Source organism: Nycticebus coucang, chromosome 2 (assembly GCF_027406575.1).
Source record: "Nycticebus coucang isolate mNycCou1 chromosome 2, mNycCou1.pri, whole genome shotgun sequence".
In the NCBI taxonomy this organism is placed as follows: domain Eukaryota; kingdom Metazoa; phylum Chordata; class Mammalia; order Primates; family Lorisidae; genus Nycticebus; species Nycticebus coucang.
In genome coordinates, this window is record NC_069781.1 from 12,123,587 (window position 1) to 12,141,551 (window position 17,965).

At 41.3% G+C, this 17,965-nt stretch overlaps 1 protein-coding gene and 1 non-coding gene across 2 annotated transcripts in view; both read left to right on the forward strand.

Annotated features, from left to right (window-relative positions):
• Window positions 1-17,965, forward strand: part of SCAI (suppressor of cancer cell invasion) — a 187,022-nt gene that overhangs the window by 8,609 nt on the left and 160,448 nt on the right. The gene's annotated exons all lie outside the window — the stretch shown is intronic.
• On the forward strand, window positions 14,013-14,117 carry LOC128580087 (U6 spliceosomal RNA). The gene has a single exon (XR_008378439.1). It is a non-coding gene; the product is annotated as a U6 spliceosomal RNA (small nuclear RNA).

The following is a 17,965-nucleotide window of genomic DNA, read 5'->3' on the forward strand; positions in this document are numbered from 1 at the left end:
TTTTTTTCTTTCTTTTTTTTTTTTGAGACAGAGTCTCACTCTTTTGCCCTGGGTATAGTGCCCTGACGTTGTCATAGCTCACAGCAACCTCAAACTCTTGGGCTTAAGTGGTACTCTTGCCTCAGCCTCCCAAGTAGCTGCGACTAGAACTCTACAGTGCCCAGTTCTGTAGAGATGAGGTCTCTCTCTGGCTCAGGCTGGTCTTGAACTCCTAAGCTCAGGCAATCCACCTGCCTCAGCCTCCCAGAGTGTTAGGATTATAGGCGTGAGCCACTGTGCCCGAACTTTGATAGTTTGTTCTTATTGCTAAAGAACATATCATTATATGCTATTATCACTGTTTATTTGGCCATTCTCACTAGTTGATGGGCATTTGGTTTTTTTACCATTTTTTGGCCAGTATGAATACAACTTTTATGAACATGTGAGTTAAATCTTTGTTCAGATATGTGTTTTCATTTCTTTTGAGTAGTAAATGCTTAGGTGGGTCTTTGGGAAGTGTGTGTTTAACTTTTTAAGAAATTGGTAAATTAGATGTTTGGAGAACACTTCGAGATCTAAAAATAGATCTGCCATTCAATCCTGTAATTCCTCTACTAGGTACATACCCAGAAGACCAAAAATCACATTATAACAAAGATATTTGTACCAGAATGTTTATTGCAGCCCAATTCATAATTGCTAAGTCGTGGAAAAAGCCCAAGTGCCCATTGATCCATGAATGGATTAATAAATTGTGGTACATGTACACCATGGAATATTATGCAGCCTTAAAGAAAGATGGAGACTTTACCTCTTTCATGTTTACGTGGATGGAGCTGGAACATATTCTTCTTAGTAAAGTATCTCAAGAATGGAAGAAAAAGTATCCAATGTACTCAGCCCTACTATGAAACTAATTTATGGCTTTCATATGAAAGCTATAACCCAGTAATAACCTAAGAATATGGGGAAGGGGGAGGATGGGCGGAGCGAGGGTGATTGGTGGGATCACACCTACGGTGCATCTTACAAGGGTACATGTGAAACTTAGTAAATGTAGAATACAAATGTCTTAACACAATAAGAAAATGCCAGGAAGGCTATGTTAACCAGTGTGATGAAAATATGTCAAATGGTATATAAAACCAGTGTATGGTGCCCTGTGATTGCATTAATGTACACAGCTATGATTTAATAATAAATAAGAAAAATGGGATTTGTGGCACCTCACAAAATAAAAATAAAGTATTGATAATTAAAAAAAAAGAAATTGGTAAACTGTTTTCCAATGTGTCTATACCATTTTGCAACGTATAAAATTCCATTTGTTCCATAACCTCACCAAGACTTGATATTCTTTTTCTTTTGAGACTGACTCTCAGCTGTCACCCTGGGTAGAGTGCTGTGGTGTCATAGCTCACAGCAACTCCAAATCTTGGGTTCAAGCAGTCCTCTTGCTTCAATTTTTCTTTTTCTTTCTTTCTTTTTTATTTTTTGAGATGGAGTCTCAAGCTGTCACCCTGGGAAGAGTGCTGTAACGTCATAGCTCACAGCAACCTTAAAATGTTGGGCTCAAGCGATTCTCTTGCCTTAGTTTTCTTTCTACTTTTAGTAGAGACAGGGTCTTGCTTTTTGCTTAGCCTGATCTTGAATGCCTGAGCTCTAGCAATCCTCCCATTTTGGCCTCCCAGAGTGCTTGGATTACAGGTGTGAGCCACCTCACCAGGTCCAGTTTTTTTATTTTTAGTAGAGACAGAGTCTCACTTTTTGTTCAGGCTGGTCTCGAACTCATGAGTGCAAGCAATCCACCCATCTTGGCCTCTCAGAGTACTGGGATTACAGGCATGAGCCACCTCGTTCAGCCAATATTGTCCTTCTTTTTTCTTTTTTTTTTTTTTTTTTCCATTTTTTTCATGAGTCGGGGTCTCACTGTTGCTCAGGCGAGTCACGAACTCTCTTTTTTCTTTAAATAGCTTTGTAGAGGTATAATTCGCATACAATAAACTGCTCATATTTAAATATGCAATTTGATAAGTTTTGAAATAACATGTATACCTTTGAAATCATCACCATTGTTTGCTATTCTATGGGTGTATAGTGGTACGTATCATTGTGATGTCAATTTGCCATTCTCTGGTGATTGACGTTTCATGTGCTAATTTACCATTCCTATAATTTCTGTGAAGTCTCCAAATTGTTTGCTCATCTTTTTTTTTTTTTTTTGTAGAGACAGAGTGTCACTGTACCGCCCTTGGGTAGAGTGCCATGACATCACACGGCTCACAGCAACCTCTAACTCTTGGGCTTACGCGATTCTCTTGCCTCAGCCTCCCGAGCAGTTTGCTCATCTTTTTATCAGTTGTTTTCTTACATAGTTTTAAGAGTTCCTTATGCATTCTGAAAACAAATTTTTTTGTCAGGTATATAGTTTTGGAGATATTTTCTTTGATCTGTGACTCTCGTGCAGCTTGTAGCTTGAATAATAGGTTTTATGGGAGCGTTGTTTTTTTTTTTTTTTTTGAGATAGTCTCACTATGTAGCCCTTGGTAGAGTGCTGTGGTGTCATACCTCACAGCAACCTCAAACTCTTGGGCTTAAGTGATTCTCTTGCCTCAGCCTCCCAAGTAGCTGGGACTATAGGTGCCCACCATAACACCCAGCTAATTTTTGTTGCAGTTGTCATTGTTGTTTAGCTGGCCTGGGTGGTTTTCGAACCTGTCACCCTCAGTATATATGGCTGGCACCTTAACCACTGTGCTAAGGGCGCCAAGCCTGTGGAAGCATTTTTAATTGAGATTGGAGACACAGAAGAAAGAGCAAGTTTGGGAGGCTAAGAGTGTGAGTTTATTTTGGCCATATGATGTGTAAAGTGCTTCAGTGATCATCTCTGACCAGGTAGGTAAAAATAGGCGTCTGTTACTGAGAAGATTTAGAAGTCATCTTGAAACACTTGGTGAACCAAGCCTGAAAGTGAATAAAATAACCTAAGGAGAGAATGTTGTGGAAATAGATCAAACTGCTGTCATTTGGGTATTGTCTTTTTCTCCACAATATTATTGTCTACTGTGCAGTCTTTCTGCAAGTGATTATCAGATAGGTAGTATTTATCTCTGAGAAATAGATCTCTTACCCTTCGGTGAGAAATAGATTCTGGAGATAGTTATATGGAAAACTGGGAGAATATTCTTTTATTTATTTATTCTTTAGATATAAGCTCTCACTGTGTTGCCCAGGCTGGAGTGCAGTGGTGTGATCTGCAGTGGTGTGATCGTGCAACCTCAAACTGTTGGGTTCAAACAATCCTTGCCTCTCAACCTCCCAAGTAGCTAGGACTAAAGATGTGTACCTCCACACTGGGCTAATTTTTAAAATTTTTTGTACAGACAGTGTCTCACTGGCTGGTCTCAAGTCCTGGCTTCAAGTATGAGAGAAAGTTTTCTAATCTATACTGAAGCACATGACTGTCCTCTAATTATAGAGCCTCTCTGTTTGTCTCAGCAATATCCCTGCAGCAAATAACAGTAGTTTTGGTCAAGCTGTTTCTTGGAGCATGTGTCAGTGAAAACCTAGGGCATAATGCCAAAATTCAGTTCTTTGAAAGATTCTGCAGGAGCTAAGATAGCGTATAGAACATTTTCATGGCAATATTTTATTCAAGAACATGACCTAGAAGAGTCAAGCAGTGTTTTTCAAGGATGTTCAGAAAAAGCCCAAAGGTTACTTGGGGACAATTTCAAGGGCTGCCCGTAGAGTGGAGTGTCAGGAATAGCCAGAGGGAGGTTAACCAGGCTAACTTCTAAGGTTCCACGCATACTTTTATGTAAGTATGTATATATGTATGTATTAATATAGAAAATTACAAATACAAACTTATAATACTAAAATGAACCTGAATTGTTCATCACCAGCTTCAATAATTATTGTTTCATTTTTACACCCTCAGCTTCACCTGAAGCATATTCTGTATCTTATTATCTGTAAATACTTCAATATGTTTTCTTAAAAGATAAGGATTCTTATTTATTTATTTATTTTTTTTTCAGTTTTCACTGGGGCCCAGCTTGAACCTGCCACCCCTGCAATATGGGGCTGGCACCCTACTCCTTGAGCCACAGGTGCTGCCCGAAAGATAAGGATTCTTTTAGAACATAGAACCACAATCCAATTAATAGTAATTTAAAAATTAACAGTATTCCCTCAATATCATCAAATATCTGTTTCCTTTTTTTGTTTGTTTTTTGAGACAGAGCCTTAAGTTCTCACCCTGGTGGCGTCATAGCTCATAGCAACCTCCAATTCTTGGGCTGAAGTGATCTTCTTACTTCAATTTTTCAATTTTTAGTAGAGATGGGGTCTCACTTTTTGCTCAGGCTGGTCTCGAATCTGTGGACTCAAGCTATCCACCTGCCTTGGCCTCCCAGAGTGCTAGGACAACAGGCATGAGCCACCATAACTGGCCCTTTTTTTTCATGTTAGGAACCTACAATAATCAGTGTCTACATATGTAATTTCATTGGATGTTATAAATGTTGATATTTCATTCTTTCATTCCTTCATTATTAACTGAAATAATTCCAGAAAGAGAAGTTTCCCTTGTTGACTTAAGAATTTTTTTTATATACTTAGAAATTCATGTGAGGGGGGTATTTCGATTTTTTTAAATTTTATTTTCGAGATTAACATACAGTGAAATTGATTTTTGTATCTATGGTTCCATGAAATTGGATTCATTTATAGACTCATTAATCTATGAGTCTATAATCTGCGTTAAGAGTAAATAACATTTCTGTTTCCCACAAAAACTCTGCTGTGCTGTCCCAATGCAGTCACATTCTTCCTGCACCCCCAGGCTCTGGATAACTGATCTGTTCTCTTTTCCCTCACTATTTTGTACAATGTGTGAAAGGAAAAGCAGGATAAATGCTTGTTTTCACCCTTCTGTTTACCAGTTTACAGTAAGAGTTCTGTAGCATGCTCTAACGGTGACTGGCTTTGTGTTTTTGTTTTGTTTTGTTAATATTATTATCAACTTTTGGATTTAAATGTAGTGAATGTGTTTTAATTCATTGGAATTATTTTCATTATTGATGTTATTTTGACTTAGCTTTGGCCAGTGGAAGCCTCTTTAACTTGGCTCCTGGGTCCATTTGACAGACTAACGGACTACAATAGCTTCCTTGCTTCCTGGTTCTATAAGATATTTCAGGCCTGTCTTGTATGTTTTCCTCTCAGATCTGGAACTCATCATTTTTCCAAGGAGAAATGTTCTAACATCATTCTGCTTCTGTTTTATATCTTCAGATTCTATTTGTATAGAATTTTGTTTAAAAGGAAGGATTATATAATCTGAAAGGAGGAAGGATTTTGGATTTTTTTTTTTTGAGACAGTCTTACTCTGTTGCCCTAGGGAGAGAACACCATGGCATCATAGCTCACAGCAACCTCAAACTCTTGGGCTCAAGCCATCGTCCTGCTTCAGCCTCCCAGAGTAGCTACAGGCTCCCACCACTATAGCTGGCTAGCTTTTCTATTTTTAGTAGAGATGGGGCTCACTCTTGCTCAGGTTGGTGTTGAACTCCTGAGCTCAAGCAAACCACCTACCTTGGCCTCCCAGAGTGCTAGGATTACAGGCGTGAGCCATCGCACCCGATTGTCTAAAAGTAGTTTTCAAGCAAGAAATCTAGAAGAATGGATTTCTATAATGTCCTTCAATAATTTTCTGTAAATATAATTTCTCTTATTTAGTTTTTCTTTTTTTGGAGACAGAGTCTCACTTTGTTGCCCTCAGTAGAGTGCCATGGTGTTACAGCTCACAGCAACCTCAAACTCTTGGGCTTAAGTGATTCTCTTGCTTCAGCCTCCCAAGTAGCTGAGACGACAGGTGCTGACCACAACACCTGGCTATTTTTATTTTTTGGTTGTAGTTGTTGTTTGGCAAGCCCAGGCTGGATTTGTACCCACCAGTTCCAGTGTATATGGCTGGCACCCTAGCCTCGGAGCTATAGGCGCCAAGCACTTATTTATTTATTTATTTATTTTTGAGACAAAGTCTCAAGCTGTTGCCCTGGGTAGAGTGCTGTGGCTTCACAGCTCACAGCAAACTTCTGGGAGTAAGCAGTTCTCTTGCCTCAGCCTCGCAACTAGCTGGGACTACAGGCGCCTACCACAAGGCCCAGCTATTTTTTGGTTGCAACTGTCATTGTTGTTAGCTGCCTCCGGCTGGGTTTGAACCCTCCAGCCTCCGTGTATGTGGTTGGCGCCCTACCCACTGAGCTATGGGCACTGCCTGGAAGCAGCTGTCTTTTGCAGCGGTTCTCAGCCTGTGGGTCGTGACCCACATGAACTGTATTAAAGGGCAGTGGCATCAGGAAGGTTGAGAACCACTGGATTAAAGCACTGACTTTCAGGTGGTGATGTGTGCCTGTCCTAATAGCTGAATCTCTGGCCATTTACTTCTCATTTGTAGTGTAATTGTTCTCCCTGATCTCTTGCCTCACAGATTGGAAGGTAGTCTTCTGCTCGTGTTTGCTTCTATTAAGAAAAGAGCCACAAGGTAGTTGTTAGTGAAGAGTTGGTTTTCCTCTGCCTGCTTCCTATCACTAGGTTTTAAATTCTTTTTCAACCCTTTCTTGGCTAGGTAGAGAGGGTAAATCAGAGTCAAGTCAACGATGGTGATTAATTTTATATATCAGCTTGAGTGGGCCTGCAGTAACCCAGACATATGGTCAAACATTATTCTAGATGTGTCTCTGAAGGTGTTTCTGGATGAGATTAATATTTAAATATGTAGACTGAGTAAAACAGATTGCCCTTCCTTTTTTTTTTTTTTTTTGAGACACAACCTCACTCTGTGTAGAGTGGCGTTATTGTAGCTCATAGCAACCTCAAACTCAAGGGCTTAAGCAATCCTCCTGCATCAGCCTCTCAAGTAGCTGGGACTGCAAGCACCTGCCACACTGCCTGTCTATTTTTTTCTTATTTTTTATTTTTTTTGCAGTTTTTGGCTGGGGCTAGGTTTGAACTTGCCATCTCCAGCACATGGGGCCAGCGCCCTACTCCTTTGAGCCAAAGGTGCCGCCCTATTTTTTCTTATTTTTAGTAGAGATGGAGTTCCACTTTTGCTCAAGCTGGTCTTGAACTCATGAGCTCAAACAGTCTACTGGCCTTGGCTTTCCAGAGTGCTAGGATTATAGGCATGAGCCACTGTGCCTGGCCACAGATTGCCATTCTTCCTGTTAGAGGGCCTTACTCAATATTTGAAAACCTGGCTCGGCGCCTTAGCACGGTAGTTATGGTGCTGGCCATATGCACCAAGGCTGGTGGATTCCAACACAGCCTGGGCCAGCTAAACAACAATGACAACTGCAACAAAAAATAGTTGGGCGTTGTGGAGGGCTCCTATAGTCCCAGCTACTTGGGAGGTTGAGGCAAGAGAATCACTTAAGCCAAGAGTTTGAGGTTGCCGTGAGCTGTGACACCATAGCACTCTACTGAGAACAACATAGTGAGACTCTGTCTCAAAAAAAAAAAAAAAAAAAGAAAAAATTGAAAACCTGACTAGAACATAAAGATTGAGCAAGGGAGACCTTTTCCTGTATGACTGCTTGAGCTGAGACATCAGTCTTCTCTATCTAGCCTTTGGACTTTAACCAAACCCTTAGCCCTTGAGCCTGCTGGCTCTTGTACTGGAACTTAACACCATTGATTTTTCTTGATTCTCCGGCCTTGGGAGTTGCCATAATTGCATAAGCTAATTTCTTATTAGATATCTGTCTATATCTTCCATATTATATATCTATCACCTATATCTTTCCTGTAGCTTCTGTTTCTCTGGACAACCCTGACTAATATAAGAGCCTAGTCTTTTAATGCTTTCCTTTGCTCGGTTTTCCAAAGTGCTTCTAGCTTCTCGGAGCTTCTGCATTACTGTCTTGGGTTCTCTGCCTTGATGTAGTTTACCATGAAATGGCCATCTTCACGACAAGCTAAGCAAAAGAAGGCTACTTGGGTTTTCATCAGCTTGGCAGCTGTTTTGCAAACATTTAACTCTAAGCTGTTGGTATTCCTGTTTTGCAGTGACGTGTCTCTCCCCTACACTCTCTCCCCATGTAGTCTGTGGGCTTTGAAAGCACATATGCTTGTTTGCCATGTCCTGGGAGTTCCCGAGTAGGGAATAAAAGCTTGCAAAGTGGCCATCAGGACTTTTAAACTATTGTGATAATTTCTAGACTATAGTTATCATGTATAGAGTTTCAGAGAATAATTGCCAAAAGCAAATAATTTAGATTTAAAATAGTTTTCATTAGGCTGTCTTTCTAACAATAAATAAATAAGCCATTTTTCTATTGTGATAACTGCTAAATGTGATAATAAAATTGTCTTTAACAAATAAGATGATTTTTACTTTTTAAATAAAAGAGGAATATGTATCTATATTATAAAACCAATATAAATCATTAAGATATAAGTTAAAAAGAAGGGGAAGATTTTTTTTTTTGAGACAGAGTTTAACTTTGTCACCCTCGGTAGAGTGCCGTGGTGTCACAGCTCACAGCAATCTCAAACTCCTGGACTTAAGCGATTCTCTTGCTTCAGCCTCCTTAGTAGCTGGGACTACAGGTGCTCGCCACAATGCCTGGCTATTTTTTGTTGTTGTTTAGCAGACTTGGGCCAGGTTCAAACCCACCAGCCCTGGAGCATGTGGCCAGGACCCTAACCATGAGCAACTGGCACCTAGCTGAAGGAGGTGTCTTAAATAATTTATAGGAGAATTATGGAATGTGTGTTGGAAGAGATGAATCCAATTCCAAACACAGTAGGAGAAATCCTATTGTAACATACTTGAAGTCCTTAAAAATTACTTGTCCCAGGCTGGACATGGTGGCTCACACCTGTAATCTTAGCACTCTGGGAGGCAAGGCGGGTGCATTGCTTGAGGTGACAAGTTCCAGACCAGCCTGAGCAAAAGCGAGATCCCATCTCTACTAAAAATAGAAAAACTGAGGCAAGAGGATCGCTTGAGTCCGAATTGGCAGTTGTTGTGAGCTGTGACACAATGGCACTTTACCCAGGGCACAGCTTGAGACTCTGTCTTTTCTTTTTTTTTTTTTTTTTGTAGAGACAGAGTCTCACTGTACCGCCCTCCGGTAGAGTGCCGTGGCGTCACACAGCTCACAGCAACCTCCAACTCCTGGGCTTACGCGATTCTCTTGCCTCAGCCTCCCGAGCAGCTGGGATTACAGGCGCCCGCCACAACGCCCTGCTAAAGACTCTGTCAAAAAAAAAAAAAAAAAAATTACTTGTCGCAGTCTTTTCAAATACAGCTTACTCAATTTACTAGTGATGGTAATGTATTTAGTGCTTCCTAAGAGTTTCATCCAAAGCGAATGTCTTATGTACATACTATTGCATATAAATGCCCTTGTGACAAAAATACAAATAACATTTAGTAGAGGTGTTAGTCAATTCATGGTACTGAATCATTGTTGATTTTTCTCAAAAACTAGATGATGAAAATCACCTAGGATTTTTACTTTTTTTTTTTTTTTTGAGGCAGAGTCTTACTATGTCGCACTCAGTAGACTGCCCTGACGTCACAGCTCACAGCAACCTCAAACTCTTAGGCTTAAGTGATTCTCTTGCCTCAGCCTCCCGAGTAGCTGAGACTACAGGCGCCCCTCACAACGCCCAGCTATTTTGTTGTTGTAGTTGTCATTGTTGTTTGGCAGGCCCTGGCCGGGTTCGAACCCACCAGCCGTGGTGTATGTGGCTGGTGCCCTAGCTGCTGGGCTACAGGCGCTGAGCCAGGAGTTTTACCCTTAAAAGGAGATGCTTATGCTTGAAAATGTCGGAAACCACTGGATTAAATGATTTCTGGAGCCATTTCTATCTTCAGTATGTGGGTAAAGGACTTCCGCTTAAGGGTGGTCTATTTGTATTAGAACAGGTCCAGAGAGCATATAGTGTAGCGTCTGGGCAGAGCTTGGGCGGGTTTCTAGGCCTTTTCTTTTTCTTTCCTTCTCTTTTTTTTCCTACATGCCTCAGGAGTTGGATTCATCTTTTTCCAGCCTTCATTATGTAATCTGTTGTTCTGTGCCCGTAAACCCTTCTTTGAAACAGGATGCAGGTGTCTCAGCTTTACCTTGTTTACTCTGAAAGTATCTGACACAATCTCATTTTTAAGGATTTTTACTGGTAATAGAAACAGAGGATGGAAGTGAATGAAAATAAATTTGTGCGTTTTAGAATTTAGAATTTTTTTAAAAATAAGAGATTTTCTTGATCTTCCTGGAAACGTAAATGAAAAAAATCTCAGTTTTCTAGTAGTTGCTTTTAATGGCGGTAGACTAAGTGATGTCAAGATTTTTCTAATTCAGTGTATTTAATTTTTACTGTGAGATTATTCATTTTCTTTATTTTGTCACTCTTCTGGGAAGTACCTAGTCATCCTTTCTCCTGTTTATCATTTGACTCTAAAGATAATTACTTATAAGTCATTGAATTCATTTCATCACAGGGTAGGAGAAGCTCCAGGTTATTGCTTTTAATCTCTTTACCCCTTGTTTTTTACCGGAAAAGTCCATTTAATAAAAAATGATGGACATTATTAGCTAAAGGTCAACTTTGGTATGTTTGTGACATATAACGATTCTGTTGGTATGACAGATTATATTTCCTAAAGATGTCTATAACAATATCTTTTATTCCACATGTTTTTGGTGGTCACAATGTTATTTTAACTCTCCTCCTGGGTAGTGATAGGGTCTATGTCTCTAGGTCTGGTATCTAGGTCTACGATACCAGACCTTTGTAACTGCCTTCCACTAATACAGCAGTTCTCAACCTGTGGGTTGCGACCTACAGGAACTGTATTAGAGGGCCATGGCATTAGGAAGGTTGAGAACCACTACACTAGTGGCTTAAATGACACTATGTTACTTTTGGGGATGGGTGAAAAAATGCCATCTATTTCAGCCTTTTCTTTTTTTTGAGAGAGTCTTACTTCGTCACCTCGGTAGAGTGCCATGGCATCGTAGCTCACAAAAACCTCAAACTCTTGGGCTCAAGTGATCCTGTGGCTTTAGCCTCCTGAGTAGCTGGCACCCACCACAAGGCTTGGCTAATTTTTTTTCTTTTTTGAGACAAGAGCCTCAAGCTGTCACCCTGGGTAGGGTGCTGTGGCCTCACAGCTCACAGCAACCTCCAACTCCTGGGCTTAAGTGATTCTCTTGCCTCAGTCTGTCATGTAGCTGGGACTACAGGTGCCCACCACAACGCCCGGCTATTTTTCAGTTGTAGTTGTTTGCCTGGCCTGGGCTGGATTCGAACCCACCAGTTCTGGTGTATGTGGCTGGCACCTTAACTGCTTGAGCTATAGGCGCTAAGCTGATTTGGCTAATTTTAGAGATGAGGTCTTGCTCTTGCTCAGGCTGGTCTCAAACTCCTGAGGTCAGGCAATCACCTGCCTCAGCCTCCCAGAGTGCTAGGATTACAGGCATGAGCCTACTTCTACCTTTCTCTGTTGAGACACCCACTCTACAATTTAGCTATTGTGCTTTTTTTTTTTTTTTTTGAGACAGAGTCTCACTATGTTGCCCTGGGTAGAGTGCTGTGGTGTTACAGCTCACCGCAACCTCAAATTCTTGGGCTTAAGCGATTCTCTTGTCTTAGCCTCCCAAGTCGTTGGGACTACAGGCACCCACCACAATGCTATTTTTTCGTTGCAGTTGTCATTGTTTAACTGGCCCAGGCTGCGTTTGAACCCACCAGCCTCTGTGTATGTGGCCAGCACCCTCCCCCTGAGCTATGGGTGCCGCCCTGTACACATACATTTTTAATTAAAAAAATAAAAAGACCAAAAGCCTATCAGGATTATTATGTTTTGATGTTTCATAAATGAAATGAAAAGTCTTTGATCAGGATGTCTTCTGGTTTCAAATGCTTCAGAGTTCCCCAAACTACTAAAATCATTATTTTCTATTTACCAATTTCTGTAACTGAGATAAGATAGTGTAGTTTTATCAGACATTCCTTTACAGTGATCCAGGCAATTAGATAAAAGTAGTTGTTTTGGGTAACTAGATGAATTTTTACTTCTAAGTATCAAAGAATATAAAGATTATTAATAAAGAATGAAAATAATTTTGTTTCTAGACAGTTCATGCTATTACAGATCTCTTAGATATGAGATTTAAAGGCAGGGATGTAAGTGATGTTACTTTTGCTGGGTAACAGACAAGCCACGTACTTGAGATTAGATGGTGATGAATAATTTGAAATATTACCAAATGAAAAACTCTTCAAGTGTGTAGGAATTTAGTCTTGAATCCATTTAGTGTAGAACTCTTGAAGGTCTCAGAATTTTCTTCCTTTTATTTCCTTTGTTCTTTGCAGCAGGTGAAATACATTGATGTGTTTCAAAATTGACACAGGTAAAGCACAAATGTAATAGGCAAAAAGGCAAATCAGAATTCAGACATTCATGTAAAAAATTTATAGGAGTTTTAAAATAACTGTTTCTTCATTTTATGGAAAATGCTAGCTCAGAAAATAGGATAAGTAAAACAGATTTTTCAAGTGAAAATGATTTTGTGTTCAACAGATTTTTAAAGCATCTAGATAAGCTAGGCACTTTTTTTTACATTCTGAAGACTTTTGATGGATAGTCTACTTGATAGTCTGAAGGATATGAAAAGCAGGAAATTGCTTTCTCTCTTTTGAAAAATTTTTTGGCTTGGCGCCTATAGCTCAGCGACTAGGCCACCAGTTTGAGGTTGCTGTGAGCTGTGGTGCAATGGCACTCTATCTACCGAGGGCAGCATAGCGAGAATCTGTCTCAAAAAAAAAATTATTTTGGGCGGCGCCTGTGGCTCAGTGAGCAGGGCGCCGGCCCCATATACCGAGGGTGGCAGGTTCAAAAACCTGGCCCCGGCCAAACTGCAACAAAAAAATAGCCGGGCGTTGTGGCGGGCGCCTGTAGTCCCAGCTACTCGGGAGGCTGAGGCAGGAGAATCGCCTACGCCCAGGAGTTGGAGGTTGCTGTGAGCTGTGTGACGCCACGGCACTCTACGGAGGGCGATAAAGTGAAACTCTGTCTCTACAAAAAAAAAAAATTATTTTTTGTTTTATTTTAATATATTGGTAATGGTTTAATCTCTTAGATTTTTCCTACTTACCTAAACCAGTAAAAATCTAAGATTATTTATTTATTTATTTTTTGAGATTGAGTTTCATTATGTCGCCCTTGGTAGAATGCTGTGGCACTGCAGCTCACAGCAACCTCAAACTCTTGGGCTCAAGCGATTCTCGTGCCTCAGCCTCCCAAGTATCTGGGACTACAGGCACCTGCCACAACATGTGGCTATTTTGTTATTGCAGTTGTCATCGCTGTTTAGCTGGCCTGGGCCAGGTTTGAACCTGCCAGCCCTGGTGTTTGTGGCCGGCACCCTACTCAACTGAGCTATGGGCGCCGCCCCTAGGAGTTTTTATTTGTAATAAAATATTATTTGTTACAAACATTTTAAATATCTCAAAATAAATTCAGTGAATAGTTCATAATCTGCCCTATACACCTGATATCCCTGTCTCTGCTCTTTTTATTTTTTTTAAATGAAAAAGAATGTGTAGGACAGGGTGCGGTTGGCTCATGCCTGTAATCCTAGCCAGCTGGAAGACCAAGGCGGGTGGATTGCCCTGAGCTCATAGGTTCGAGACCAGCCTGAGCAAGAGTGAGATCTTGTCTCTTAAAACAGCCGGGTGTAGTGGTGGGTGCCTGTAGTTCCAGCAACTCGGGAGGCTGAGGCAAGAAGCCCAAGAGCTAGAGGTTGCTGTGAGCTATAACGCTACAGCACTCTACCAAGGGTAACATAGTGAGACTCTGTCTCAAAAAAAAAAAAAGTGTGTATAGGAAAAATTACATTTTTTCTTCCAGTTATTCATTCTGGGTTTTACTTTTTGTCTTCCTTCCTTTGCTAGAACACAGATTCTATGAGGGGAGGGATAGTTGTTTGCTTATAAAGCTCAGAAAATATGTGTTTGCTTAGGCAGCACATATACTAAAATTGTAATCATGCAGAGATTAGCATGGGCCTCTCTGCAAGGATGACACGCAAATTTGTGAAGTGTTCTGTATTTTTGCAAGGAAAATAAGAAATCAAACTCAGTGACTGCTCCTGTGGAGGTGGGGATAAAAATGTTGAGAATGGGTGTCCAAATATTTTATTGAGTAAATATTTATTTTACATTATTTTAAAATGAAATCTAGTCTGGGCATAATGGTTAGTACCCAGGGCGTAATCTAGTCTGTAATCTTAGCACTCTGGAAGGCCCAGATGAGGGGATTGGTTGAGGCTAGGAGTTCGAGACCAGCCTGAGCAAGAGTGAGACTCCCTCTCTACTGAAAATAGTAATATTAGCCAGGTATGGTGGTGAACACCTGTAGTCCCAGCTACTTTGGGAAGCTGAGGCAGGAGGATTACTTAAGTCCAGAAGTTTGAGGTCACAGTGAGCTGTGATGACACCACTGCACTCTAGCCCAGGCAACAGAGTAAGATCCTGTCTCAAAAAAAAAAAAAGAAAAGTAAGCTGGGTGTGGTGGCTCATGTCTGTAATTTTAGCACTCTGGGTTGCTGAGGCAGGTGGATTGCTTGAGTTCACGAGTTCCAGACTAACCTGAACAAGAACAATACCCTGTCTCTAAAAAAAATAGCTGGGCATTGTAGTAGGTGCCTATAGTCCCAGCTACTTGGGGGCTGAGGAAAGAGGATTGCTTGAGCCCAAGAGTTTGAGGTTGCTATGAGCTATGGTGCCACAGCACTCTACCCAGGGCGACAGAGACTCTGTCTCAAAAAAAATCTAATATGTATACAAAAAGATGTGCATAAGATATGTATACTTTCTATTTTTTTTGTAGAGACAGAGTCTCACTTTACTGCCCTCGGTAGAGTGCCGTGGCATCACACGGCTCACAGCAACCCCCAGCTCTTGGGCTTATGTGATTCTCTTGCCTCAGGCTCCCGAGCAGCTGGGACTACAGGCGCCCGCCACAACGCCCGGCTATTTTTTGGTTGCAGTTTGGCCGGGGCTGGGTTTGAACCCACCACCCTCGGCATATGGGGCCGGTGCCCTACTCACTGAGCCACAGGCGCCGCCCAAGATATGTATACTTTAAAGAAGAGTTATAAGATGAACATCTTCGTTGCCACTGGCAAACTTAAAAAAATAATTCATTATCAGTACCTGGAAAGTTCTTCATATGCCTCTCTTTTATCCTTTCCCTCCTCTATTAGAGTAAAGGATTACTTTGAATTATTTTCTTTCCTTTGGGTTGTTTTTTTTTTTTTTTGAGACAGAGCCTCAAGCTGTCGCCTGGGTAGAGTACTGTGGCATCACAGCTCACAGCAACTTCCAACTCCTGGGCACAAGCAATTCTTCTGCCTCTGCCTCCCAAGCAGCTGGAACCACAGGCACCTGCCATAACACCCAGCTATATTTTTTGGTTGCAGCCGTCATTGTTGTTTGGCAGGCCCAGGCTGGATTCGAACCCACCAGCTCAGGTGTATGTGGCTCCTTTGTATTTTTTATGATTTTGCAACATATGAATATAATAGTTGTAAATATAATTTAACTGGATGTGGGTATAACTGTACATATATTATTTAATTTTAGTTTTTAAATTTTAGATATATATGAAATCATACTAATATATTCCTCTGTTTGCTTTATTCAGTCAACAGTGGGAATATGAGATTCATTTGTGTGGGTGCATATGGATGTGTTCTGTTCATTTTCACTATCATTTGGTTTTCAGTTACACGACTGTGTCACAGTTTATTCTCCCATCTGTGGGCAATTGATTTATTTCTAAATGAAACGACAAAAATTTTAAAAGTATAGTTTGATGTACATGTTGAAGAATTGTTTAGGCTATATATTTGAAGAATTTCTGGGTCATACAAAATGGGCATTCTCAACTAAGTAATATTATCAGTTGTTTTCCAAAGAGGTTGAACTAATTTATACTCTCATCAGCTACTTCAGTGAGAGTTGTAGTTTATTTGCTTTTTTGCCAGCATTTGGTATTTTTTTTTTTTTTTTTTTTGTAGAGACAGAGTCTCACTGTACCGCCCTCGGTAGAGTGCCGTGGCGTCACACGGCTCACAGCAACCTCTAACTCTTGGGCTTACGCGATTCTCCTGCCTCAGCCTCCCGAGCAGCTGGGACTACAGGCGCCCGCCACAACGCCCAGCTATGTTTTTTTTTTGTTGTTGTTGCAGTTTGGCCGGGGCTGGGTCTGAACCCGCCACCCTCGGCATATGGGGCCGGCGCCCTACTCACTGAGCCACAGGCGCCACCCAGCATTTGGTATTTTTAAATGTTAGCCAGTATAGTAGGTGTATTATAATATCTCTGCTTTTTTTTTTTTTTTTTTGAGACAGACTCTTATTATGTTGCCCTCGGTAGAGTGTTGTGGCATCACAGCTCACAGCAACCTCAAACTCTTGGGCTTAAGTGATTCTCTTACTTCAGCCTCCCTAGTAGCTAGGACTACAGGTGCCCACCACAATGCCTGGCTGTTTTTTTTTTTGTTGTTGTTGTTGTTGTCATTGTTTGGCAGGCTGGGCTGGGTTTGACCCCTCCTACCTCAGCATATGTGGCCGGTGCCCTAGCTGCTGAGCTACAGGTGTCACCATCTCTGCTTTTTTTTTTGGAGACAGTTTCACTTGGTCACCCTTGGTACAGTGCTGTGGTGTCTTAGCTCATGGCGACCTCAAACTCTTGGGTTCAGGTGATCCTCCTGCCTCAGCCTCCCAGGTATCTGGGACTACAGGTACCCACCACAATGCCCAGCTATTTTTTAGAGACAGGGTCTCACTCTGATCTCAAACCTGTGAGCTCAGGCAATCCACCCGCCTCAGGCCTCCTAAGTGTTGGGATTATAGGCGTGCGCCACCACCCCTGGCTGTGCATTTTTTTATGGAAAAAATTTATTTAATTGTTCAGTAACCACAATTAGTAGGTGCAGTTATGTTGGGCACTGTTCAACTTCTCAAACCTTGGAATCATGTTGAACACCATCACCTCATTTCATGTACCACATGATTTTCACATTGTATTTATTTTTTTATGCCAGCAACAAATATATGAGATTACCAAAGGAATGTCAAATGATCTAATGTTAAACCTGAACTACCTAAAGCTTGTAGTTTGTGTAGTATCCAACAGATGTCCTGTCTTTCTCTTGAATGTCTAAAATATTCTGCAGCATCCTTGTGAATTTGATGTCCCCACAGATGCATGAGCACACAGTGTGGGAACCATTGCCTTGGCTTTCTAATCATTGATTTGTTTCTCTTGGTTACTTGCAGGAAATAGAATTTTAGATAATTTTATTTCTTTATGTTTTCTGGATTTTCTACCCTTTTTTATTTTTGAGACGGAGAATCTCCCTTTGTCCCCCTCAGTAGAGTGCTGTGGTGTCACAGCTCAGAGCAACCTCAAACTCTTGTGCTCAAGTGATTCTTTTCCCTCAGCCTCCCAAGTAGCTGGGGCTACAGGAGCCCACCACAATGCCCAGCTATTTTTAGAGACGAGGTCTTACTCTGGCTCAGGCTGGTCTTGAGCCTGTGAGCTCAGGCAGTCCATCTGCCTCGCCCTCCCAGAGTGAGCCACCACGCCTGGCCTGGATTTTCCACTTTTTTTATAATGACAATATAACATGAGAAATAAGAGAAAAAAGTATGATTATATATTTACTTTCAGAAATTATTAATACTGGCTCAGCGCCTGTGGCTCAAGCAGCTAAGGTGCCAGCCACATACACCTGAGCTGGCAGGTTTGAATCCAGCCTGGGCCTGCCAAACAACAATAACAGCTGCAACAAAAAATAGCTAGGCGTTGTGGTAGGCGCCTGTAGTCCCAGCTACTTGGGAGGCGGAGGCAGGAGAATTGCTTGAGCCCAGGAGTTGGAGGTTGCTCTGAGCTG